This window comes from Typopeltis vanoorti, chromosome 18 (assembly GCF_054136105.1).
Source record: "Typopeltis vanoorti isolate ZY-2024b chromosome 18, IOZ_Tvanoo_1.0, whole genome shotgun sequence".
Taxonomy (NCBI): domain Eukaryota; kingdom Metazoa; phylum Arthropoda; class Arachnida; order Uropygi; family Thelyphonidae; genus Typopeltis; species Typopeltis vanoorti.
The window spans coordinates 47169606-47181889 of record NC_143566.1 but is presented as its reverse complement, the minus strand read 5'-3'; the positions used below and the strand labels follow the sequence as shown (position 1 = coordinate 47181889).

At 36.9% G+C, this 12284-nt stretch overlaps 1 protein-coding gene across 7 annotated transcripts in view; it reads right to left on the bottom strand.

The window, feature by feature from the left end:
* The window catches only part of LOC150096631 (b(0,+)-type amino acid transporter 1-like), a 347057-nt gene that overhangs the window by 124790 nt on the left and 209983 nt on the right, over positions 1-12284 (bottom strand). The window lies entirely within an intron of this gene.

Genomic DNA, 12284 nt, shown 5'->3' with positions numbered 1-12284 from the left:
TGATATTGGGGAAGATTGAATGGGGATGTACAGCTATTTGCAGATGATGCAAAGTTGGGACAAACTATGAGGAGTAGAGCAGATGTGACCTTACAAGAAGACTCGAACAGACTGAGTGCATGGGCACAGGAGTAGATATGCCAATTCAATGTTATAAAAGGTTTTAAAATTTGGAAAACAAAGTTGGAATGTAGAATTTACTCATAGTGGAGATATATTGTTGGAGGTGGAGGAAATAGATCTTGGGATGATGGTAAATAAGGATCTCACATTTAGAGAACATATTACCAAAATTGCGAGGACAACATAATGAATTCTGGGAATGATGCGGAGGACACTGACTTGTAGAAGTAAGGAGTTTCTGGTTCCATTGTTAAGGCTCTGATTAGGCCACATATGGACTACTATGCATAGATTTGGTCAACTGGTTTCTTAAAAGGAAGAAGGGATGTTGGAGAGAGTCCAGAGGCAGTTGACCAAAATCTCTCCCATCAGGGAAGAACAAGAGGTCATCTCTGGAAGCTGTATAAGGAGAGCAGTGGATGAGGCAGAGAGACACTGTGAGTGAGGAAGAGGTATATGGGAAATTAAGCAAACTTGATTTTAATAAAGCCGTGGAACTTTGATATATCAAGTTCCACAGCCTGTATTTTGAAAGAATGTGCCAGGGAGTTGACATCTGCCTTGACATATTTGTTTAATATGGGTCTTATACTGGGTCAAGTTCCAAAGGAGTGGAAGAAAGGCAAGATTGTATCATGTCATAAAGGAGTGACAGAATTCAAACATAAAATTATAGGCCAATCTGTGTACCAGCTGTTGTGGTTAAACTGTTTTAAAGACTGATGAGAATCAGAATCCAGAACTGGGTTCTAGTTTTTTTTTTTAATTGAAAAAAATGGTCTTATCTTTGATGAACAGCATGGATTTGCTAAAGGGAGGTCATGTTTTAGTAATTTACTTACTTATTAGAATAAGGTGACAGCAGCATTAGATGGGAGACTGATACACAGTAGTATACTTAGACTTTGCAAAAGGTTTTTATTAGATCATCACATAATTACCACAATATCCAACCCCATCTGCTCTAGTTTCACTCTTGGTGAGAATATATTGTCAGAGATGGAGGAAATAAGAGATTTTGGGATGGTGGTGAATAAGGATCTGAAATTTAGAAGATATGATGCCAAAATTGCAAAGACAGCAATGAATTATGTGGCCTTGATGAGGACACATTTGGACTACTGTGCATATGTGTATTTTGGTCACCTGGTTTTCAAAAAGATGAAGATGTTTTGGAAAGGGTCTAGAGGAAATTGACTAAGATAGAGTCATCATATATGGAATGTTCATTATGAATAATGATCGACTATATGCAATTTATAGTCTAGTGGATAGAAGGAAGAGGAATGGTATGATGGAGACATACAAATTAGTAAGGGGTCATATAACATTAATGTTCTAGAGGTTTTTCATAACATGGTGGGAGACTGAGGGAGAAGAGGTCATCTCTGGAAGCTGTATAAGGAGGGTATGAGCAAGGAAGTGAGTAGAAGGTTTTTTACATGGAGAGTTGTGAATAATTGAAATGCATTGAGAGAATAGCATCTGAGAGCATAGTGTCTGCAGAGAATTTGAATGTGTTCAAGGCACAGCATTGAGCTGTGAGTATCACAAAGACCCTCCTAGATGAGTCTGACTCCATGGAGTGTTTAGGATTGATGTCACTGCTTGAAAAGAAGAATGCTTTATATTGGAGAAGTGACCATTATTACCTGAATAGATATGCATGAAGGAATTGTTCTGAATATTTCTTTTTAGCAGTTTTTAGTACATCTCCTAAACAGAATTTCAATGTTGAAAGTTTTCCCACTTCATTATATGATAAATTCTTGGTTTCATCTTTTATCCAAGTGTAAGCAAACAAAGTTTGCACATGAAGTAACTTCATGACAGGGCAACTCATATAAAGAGGCTAATGACTTCACATCAGTTGCCTTATTATCCCATAATGCAAAGCACATGTATAATGCTATGCATTATGGGAAGGGAAACTGCCCAGACTGGTTTTGACATTTATTAAGGTCTCATCAGTGGGAGCCAGACCCAGAAGTGATACCAAGGTTGAAGTAATGCAGAAGTCATATTTCCATATAGAAGCAGCCAAAATATGTCACACCTTATTAAAATACTCTGGATTAGAGATAGATGTTGAAAGTTTTTCCACTTGGTTATATTATAAATTAAAGATGCCTAAAAATTATATTCTTGGTTTCATCCTTTATCACTTCTGCATTACTTCAACCTTGTTATCACTTCAGAGTCTGGCTTCCACTGATGAGACTTCAATAAAGGTCGAAACCAGTCTAGGTAGTGGCTCTGGCTCTTTCTCCAATACATAGCATTATACATGTCTAAGTATATGTGCAATGCATTATGGAATACTAAGAAAACTGATGTGAAGTCATTAGTCTCTATACATACAAGTTGCTCTGTCATGAAGTTGCTTCATATGCAAACTTTGTTTGCTTACACTTAGATAAAGAATGAAACCAAGAATATAATTTCTTGGTCTCTTTTATTTATAATATAACCAGTGGAAAACTTTCAACATCTATCTCTAATCCAGATTATTTTAATAATAAGGTGTGACACCTTTTGGCTACTTGCATATGGAAATACAACTTCTGGATTACTTGGTTATCACTTCTGGGTCTAGCTCTGACTGATGAGACATCAATAAAAGTTGAACTGGTCTGGATAGTGGCCCCTCCCATAATGCATAGCATTATACATGTCTAAGGATACGTGTATTGCATTATGGGACACTAAGGCAACTAATGTGAAGTCATTAGCCTCTATATATAAGTTTCCCTGTCATCAAGTTAATTCATGTGTAAACTTTGTTTGCTTACACTTAGATAAAGGATGAAACCAAGAATATCATTTCTTGGTATATTTAATTTAGAATTTCAATGGTCAAGGGACTGAACAAAGGACCTCCTAGATGAGTCTGACTCCATGGGATCTTTGGACAGATATTACCAGTGAAAAGAAGAATGCTTTATGGTTGAGAAGTGACCATAATTGGTATTACCTGAATAGATTTCCATGAAAGAATTGCTCTGAATATTTATTTTTAGCTGTTTTTAGTATATCTCCTGAAGAGATATCTCTACAGCTTTTGAGGATCCTATCAACCCTTTTAAAACCCTTCTTCATAAAAGAGGAAGCCACTTTTGCAATATGATGTTTGCCCATCAAGTGTATACTTAGGGCAAGATGGTGTATATGTTTTATGTTCATCTTATCTGCTGTTTCTGAGCATGGGTGGGATCTTAAGACCTTGGTAAATCTGAGGAACATTCATTCTCAAAAGGAAACTTCAATCCCAGAGCTACTTAACAATAATGGAGCTGCACATAAATGTGTGCTCTCCTCATGGCTGCACTCAGAAGTGGAACTCCAGGATGTTATACTAGCACTACAGGAAGACTTGGATCCTGTCCCTTGACGGAAGGAGAATTTATGCACCAGCACTGACAATTAGTTGCAGGCTAGCCTGCCAGCTGATTAATCCAGTCTGGTCCACCCAGCACTTCATCTTTCCAAAGTGGGAAGTAATAAAATGCATATACATCACCAAGATTCCCTATCCTGATGTTCACAGATATACTGCATGACAAATGTGTTGGATCGGTGATGTTGGTCTGGAGAACAGGAAAATAAAAAGGAATCAGAAGCAGTAGATTGAAGAATATGGGAAGAAAGGTATACAAAAAAGCAGAACATTGAAACAAAGCCAGAATCACTGGGAGGTCCTGTCCACCAAGAACCGATACCTTGCATGGAGGGGGGAAAAAAGATTTCCATAATGCAATTCTGCATTATTTTGAATGGGATTATGGCTGAAATAACTAAGACTTGAGGTCACGTGTATTATGTTTTAACTGTGTGTGTGTGTGTGTGTGTGTATTCTCTGACCCATTTGCAGGATGGATAAGGACAGAAAATAATGCAGTTTTCCCATGAAATTGTATGTAGGAGTATGAAGAAAAAAGTTAATTTTAATTTATGCATAGTGAACAAGCTAAATACTTTTTTTTTTTTAAACTAAAATCCAACAAACACTCAATGTCATTTTGATGCTTTGCGAAGTAATTCAGTCACAACTTGAGATTATAATTATTAACATCAGACTTCCATTGAGACAGACTCACAGTAGGTCGACAATATCACACACAAAACTCATTTACACGTTCACTGCCATGCTCCTCGGGCATAGTTTGTTCCCGCACGCCAAGCGCTTTTGCATCTTCAAGGTCACTACGAGTAATCTCGTAGCCGACTTATCAGACAGAATTTTGCTTCACACGCCAACTACGAGTAATCTCGTATCACCCCACCCATATATTACATGTGCTGACGAACGTGTTTATTGCATCTAGTCTCTAAAAACCTTCAGTTTCACCATGACCAGTAAAAGAAAAACTTACTGATAAAGAATTAGAAGTTTACGCTAATATGAGCGATGATGAATTTAATGAATTCATCATTGCAAATGGAAGGATAAGAGGGAAGTTCTTTCTATTTCAAATATGCACAAATTTTAAATGGTTGAAGCAAAAAATCAGAATGGTAAAATTCAATTAAAACCAAATATCGTTAGGGACTATAATTTGGGTACGTCAGGCATTGATCTTTCTGATCAAATGCTTTCTTACTATTCTCCCTTATGAAAGACAATTAGATGGCCAAAGAAATTGGCAATACGCATTCTTGATATATACATTCAAAGTGCGCATAAATTTTATAATTACTGGAAATGCAATGACTGCATTAAAATTTAGAGATCAATTTATCTCAGTTTTTGTTGGAATGGATAAGCTTACAGCATCACAGATTATCAGCAGGATTCGGGATCTTCATTATTTGAAAATTTTACCACCTACAGAAAAAAATATTCGCCGATAAAGCCATGCCGAGTATCTACACGAAACAAACAACGACGCAAAACACGCTATCATTGTCCTGTTTGCCAGGAAAACCACCATCGTGCATGGAAAATTGTTTTGAAGTGTATCATTCGTAATTTGAATAAATTGGTTTTCATTTTATTGATTTTATTATTTTTATCAGTTTTAAATTGATTTACAAATTACATGTTATACTAGGATTAGCTCGCACTTGGCATAGGAGATTGGTAATCGACATACGAGTATATTCATAGTTGGCTTCTGAGGCACATACATAATATACTATATTTTAGTTGAAATTATTTCCCTTCTATCAAGCCCCCAGATGTGCTCTCCACTTTATTCAGAATCCAAGGGTCCAAATTAAGGTAATTATACTAAGGGTTAGCCGACATACGAGTATACTCGTAGTTGGCAGCGAACGTGCTAAACCATGCCTTTAACTCATTGTCTGCATTCACAACACACTTAGGCAATACAATCCAATCGTTACCCACTCTCCATGCAAAGAACATATTCTTCACTTCTTTGCTCATGCCCTCCTTATACATTTTCCAAGGACAGTCTGTTTTTCTATCCCCTCTTATATTCTATGAAAAATTTCTTGCATATTAGATTGATTCCAACTCCTGACCAACTTGCATATCTCAAATCATACCCCCCCCAGCTCCTATTCACAAGGCTTTGCAAATTATTCTTCCTCAATCTGTCTTCATACTTCACATTCCAAAGGACAGGTATCCTCCTCTGTGAATCTTCTCAACCCTTTCTAACATATCCTTATCACCATGAAAACCAGGTGGCCAAATCTGTGCATAATAATCCATATGAGACTTGATCAAGGCCTTATACAATGAAATCATAACTTCTTTATTTCTGCATACCTAGGCTCACTGCATCATCACCATCATCTGATGACTTTACAACTTGTGCACCCTGAATTTCAAGTCCCTGTCTGCCACCACTCCCAATATCTCTCATCTACTCTACCGCCTTCAAAGTTTCCCCACCAAATGCATACTTTTGCATCTCATTGTTGTTTACCAAACTTTCAAAATCTTACAGTTTGCAACATTAAACTGATAGTTCCATTTACCTACCCATTCTTACAGTCCTCCTGTAAGGCCATAATATCTGATTGATTCTCCCTAATTTCACATCATTGCAAACAGCTGCATATCGCCAGAAAAGCCCATTCCAATATTACTGAACAACAATGGCTCCAAAACAGACCCCTGCAGCACACCACTAGCAGCTCCTCCTTCGGGATGCTGCACTCCCATAAAAACTTTGATATCTATCTGATAGCCAGTCACTGATCCAACTCACTAGTATGTTATCCTAGATCGCCACACAACAAGTCTATCAAATATTTTTACAAAATCAAAAGCACTGTATAAGCACCTCCCTTGTCCAATTCTTTTATCTCCTTTTTATAGTGCATAAGTGTGTGTGTGTGGGGGGGGGAGGAATTGAGACAGCCTTCCCGTGGCTCAGGTGATTACTCATATTGTGTATGACTGCCAAAGGCGCCACTTTCACGGTGGTGGCCTACAGGACATCCACAAGGTGACGGATGAGGCCTTGAATTGGCTTTCCAGCCTGGACCTTGACCTGTAGTTGGATGGTGGTGGCAATGGTTATGGAGGAAACAGAAGATCACGGTCCCATCTCACCACGAAGACTTTATTCTCGTAGTAACTCTCATAGTCCTCGTCATACTATCAGCAGAACTCCTCCTCGTGTTAGAAGATGATGATGATTAAACCTCGGATACAGCTACATTTATGTTGTGAGAACATGCAGCCTTATCATACTTGTTGCAGCAGGACGATAATTGTCCCTGGCTTGATTATGACAAGTTACTTTTGCTTTATTTTTTTTAAAAAAAAAGGAAAGATTTAGAAAGCAGGTTGTGCCTTTTATGTAATGAACTTTTATATGTTAAGATTTTCATCATTTGTTTCTGGCAATTGTGATTGTACTTTTCACTTACCAGTTTCATATAGCCATAAGCATAAATAAATAAGTGCATAAGTAAGTTGGTAAGACATTATCTCCCTTTAACCTATGCTGATAATCAGAGAATACTGCTGTTATCAACCCATTTCTGTATCCCAGTTCTTACCAGTCTCTCCAATACCTTAACCACATATCCAGATAGGCCTATAACTTGTAGCAAGTGTTATCACCACTTATATAGGGTTGGATATTAGATTAGTGCATTGGATTGGAGACTGGTTATCTGATAGGTATCAACAACTTGTGTATAGGGGTGCAATATCCAGGAAAAGGAAAGTCACTAGTGCAGTGCCTCAGGGGTCTGTTTTAGGGCCATTACTGTTTAACTTGTATATTAATGATATTGGCAAAGATTTGGATGGAGAGATTCAGTTGTTTGCAGATGACGCAAAGTTGAGACGAACCATAAAGAGTAGTGAAGATGTTGTGGCCTTGCAAGAAGACTTGAATAAATTGAGTGACTGGGCATGGAAATGGGGATGAGAGCTCAATGTTGCAAAATGTAATGTTTTAAAATTTGGAAAACAAAGATGGGATGCAGAATTTATGCTTGGTGAGAATATATGGTTGGAGGTAGAGGAAATAAGAGATCTGGGGGTGATAATGGATAAGGATCTAAAATTTAGGAGACACATCGCCAAAATTGTAAAGACAACACAAAGACTTCTGGGAATGATGCAGAGGACACTGATGTGTAGAAGTAGGGAGATTCTTGTTCTGTTGTATAAGGCTTTGATTAAGGCCACACATGAACTACTGTGCCCAGATTTAGTCACTGGGTTTTCAAAAGGATGAAGAGGTGTTGGAAAGGGTCCAAAGGTGACTGAATAAGGTAGTTTCTGACCTCTGGAATGTCAGGTATGAGGGAAGATTGAGAAGATGCAATTTGCAGAGTCTGGTGGAGAGGAGGAAGAGGGGAGATATGATAGAGACCTACAAGTTGGTAAGGGGTTGTTATAAGATCAATGGTGGAGAAGTTCTGCAGAGAATAGTGGGAGATCAGGGGAGAACCAGAGGTCATCCCTGGAAATTGTATAAAGAGGGTGTGAGTAGGGGAGTGAGAGGCAGGTTTTTTTTTGTGCAGAGTTGTGAATGATTGGAATGCCTTGCCTGACAGTATGGTGTCTGCAAGGAGTTTGAGTGTGTTTAAGACACGGTATGATGAGATGTGTGTGATAAAAGGACCTCCCAGATGAGTCTTTGACTCCATGAGGTCTTGGGGTAATAATATATGTAGTGGAACAATTTTACCTTCTTTGCACTCTCTTTTTGGGTCATGTGCTGTTGTAAAACTTATTAAACAGGCATGCTAACGTGACTGCCAATTTCCCTGGAGCATTCCCTTAAAACGTATGGTAATACGTTATCAAATCCTGTTGTCCTATTGACATCAAGCTTATTTAATTCCTTGAATACCTGTCAGTTAAACCATCCTCTCTTATTTCTTCTAGACTTGAACTTCTCATAATATTATCCTGATGAGTATGAAACACCCTTATAAACTATTCACTGAAAACCTCAATGATGTCTTCTGCAGAAGTTGCCAAACCACAAGCCTCATCCATTAGCATCATCTTACCATAATCATTAGTCCTTCTACTTGTCACATATCTAAAAATCTGTTTAGGGTTTTTCTTGTCTCCTAAATTGCTAATTTCTTCTCATACTGTAGTTTTGCTGTTTTTATCAACTGAGTCCGGGGCTGGTTTTAGACTGTTAGACGCTTGCATGCTAGAGATAATTGGCCGCCCTTGAGGGTAAGGCTACACTAGTGTTTTTTTCCGAACATGTACAGCAGTGAATAGAACATATGCAAGAATGGTGATAGCCATGTTGATGAAAAAATTTGTACAGAACATCACCATTCTTGTGCATATATTCTATTCACTGTCGCACATGTTCGGAAAAAAAAAACTTATTTTTTCGTCTCTTTTTTCAGATTCAAAATACCATTGCTGTTCATTATCAATTGTATAATTGTTGTGAAGGCACGTTTTTAATCCATACCACTTTTTACAATTTTGCATATGTTCTACACTTGTTTCATGTCGTGATAAATTAGTGGCCAAATGTCGCCAATCTGAAACCCCCCCCCGACTATCTGTTAATTTGTTTTTCTTTAAAGCAAACAGCTTACAACAAAAGCAAAACACATTACTGGATTTTTCAGAATAGATTAACCAAATTCTTTGAACTTTTCACCATTAGGTAAGAGTCTTACAAACTGTGACGTGGAAAATGATCTTCCATTGTTATTTTTAATAAAGTTTATATTTTGAGGTCTCTTTCTTTTAAGGTTACACAGTGAATAGCATTCATATTTCCGAATTTAGGGACACAAAACAATTCACTAAACATCATTATTTTACTTATTATTATTTTATTAATAATAAGTAAAATAATTATTTCAACGTGTGTTTTGTGTCCCTAAATTCAGAAATATGTATATTTTGAGGTGTTACAGGTCTCTTATGAATTATAAGTTCTAATAACCGATTATTAACAATAGATGGCCAGGTACAAGGATCTCCTAAATCACATTCTGTCGTGAATTCAGCACAATTACCAGAAGGCCTACTTTGTAAATTATCCCCAAAGCTTTAATTTCAGTGTTGACATTTCCTCCTGGCACAGTTCTGAACGAAATTCAAACTTTTCATTTGATTTTTCACATTCCACTTTGATTTCACCCTTACTGTCTGGAAAAGGTTCTGAAGTGATCGATGTTGTTGAGTTATCTTCGTCTAACTTTACATATTTCAGTATGGATCCTCGTAATTTTTCCTTTTCCTTATCACTTTCATTCTTTCTTTTGCAATAAAAAGCACCACACAGATGTTTAGTTTTCTTATCCGACATATCTAAAAACATATAATAAAAAACAATAATAATAATGGTAATAATAATAAGCACAAATTATTTTTTCTCTTTTTGAATGAATAAATAAATGTTGTAATGATCCAAACTGACTTAAGTCTTTCTGTACAGATTCTGAAAAAACTCCGATCTGTCCATCCGTCTGTCAGGTCTATCTGAAAGATGGTGGTATATTTTATAACAGGTACTAGAAAAAAAACAAAAAATTGTAATTCCATTTGTTTCCCAATTATGTATTTTTAGTAGCAAAAAACTAGGCTAAACTATGGTTCGCTTGAATGAACATTCCTTGTTGAGTGAGGTTTTTAAAGAGATAGAGAATGAAACCCAAAGAAGATATTTCGAAGTTAGCACTGCTATAAGTTTTAACAATGTTACATTCCTATTTCATCACCAATATTTTTAAATTAACTATAGGCTATATCGAATTTATTCCATCAGCCGCCCTAGAGATTTGGCTGCCTGCCTGCATGCAAGCCCTGCACACCTATTAGAACCGGCCCTGACTGAGTCGCCTTCCTGGCCTGCTCTTTATACTCATGCAATTCATTGTTACCATTATTCATACTATGCTGCAGTATCCTTTTCTTTCAGATTTCATGCTTAATCCCTTTATTCATCCATTTGACACCTATTTTATTCTTTTTTTGACCATCAGAATCCATTCATATATGAATGTTGTTAAATATCTTTTGGTCAGTTTCCATGCAAAATTCTTCTTTCTCCCACTTAACTTCTCAATTCATGCTATAGCCCCAAACTGTCTCCTAAGTTTCTTCTAATCACCAGTCTTGTAATTCCACATATATCCTTTCATCACAGAAGTCCTCATATAGCCAGCCACTACCCAGATGATCACCTAATGGTCATACTCCCCAACTGGAGGGAAGGGTAAAACCCCATTCACAATTACATCCCCTGATGAAATGATCAAATTTTGTCGATCCTTGTGTACCCTCCTTTACATACTGCTTACAACAGTTGCCTCTCAAGTACTTAAGAAATTATTTTCCTCATACCCAAATGCTGTCTCTTCATTCCAATCTATATTACCATAATTAAAATCACCTATAATGATCTGCCTTCCTTTGTTTGCTAACCCAAGTTGCTTATACATTTCTTCATCGCCATCCTCCACATTCCCTGGCCTATAGCAGCATCCGACTAAATATCTCTTCCTATCAACCACCCTTGTTTCTTACCGAGTTTATTTTTAACAAATAAACTCAGTAAGAAAAAACATTTCATCTACCTATTTCAGTTTTACCACTTCAGTCTCACCAGTTCTTTTCTTCTGATCTTTTGTTTCACTTCTTACTTCCTCTACTCTCTTGCTCATATCACAATAACAGTTCCTCTTGATGACTCAAAACAAATCTATTTAAATGCAACTTGTCACTTTTGTATAAATCTGTCCTTCCCTCAAATGCATCCTTCACATTTAAAAACTCCAATCCCTTCTCCTCGCACATCTTTGCCAACATATTATTCATGATCTCAACTTATTACTATTATACTTTGGCAACACACTGACTATCTTTCCAACCACACTGTTATCTTTCACCCTCCTCATAACCATACTCAATGTCCAACCATGTTATGTTTTCAACAATCGCCACCAACTTACTTGCTCATCTGCTTCTCTCATCTAAAAGATCAATTATTATCCTGCTAATTCTCCATCCTGGAAAACAAACCTTATGGAATCTCTTGTTTACCCACATCTTTAATAATGGAATCTCCATACATCCTAAACTTTTGCACTCTTTCATTCTTATCCACCAAATTTCTCATCTCACTTCTCATTCTGATCAACTTATTTTTGAAGGCTTGCATCCTGGCAATTACATTATCTGTCAGTATGTCATCTGTTCCTTTGTTTCCTTGTTCTACTTTCCTTCGCTTCTACAGTGTCACTTACTTTTGTTTCATCAGTTGTATTTTCTTCCACTTCCAGTTTTGCTTGCTTCCATTCCATGATTCATACAATCATTTGCTCCTGCAACTACACTCTTTTGTTCCAGTCAGTCAGTTTCACATTTACCAATATCTCTTAGTCCATCAGAATAGTATACTTTTGACATATCCATAATATTTCTCATCTCCTGTTCTTCTCCACAAACACATTCCATCATATATACATGTGCTCACATGTACGAAAAGTTCACATTAATTACATTTGGTTTTCGCACCAAGTAATGTACAGATCTTGTTTGTACTGCCATTTTGGCACTGTTCATTACAAGCATCAAAGAATACTGAAAGAAACAAAAACACAAAGCTCTGCAATTAACCACTTAAAAAAAACACAAAATTACACTAGCATGCAAATTCAAATCACTAGTTTACTGCAAAAATAAAACTTTCAACAGCAAGCTTTCAATTAATTTTCACCATCTGGCCTTCAGC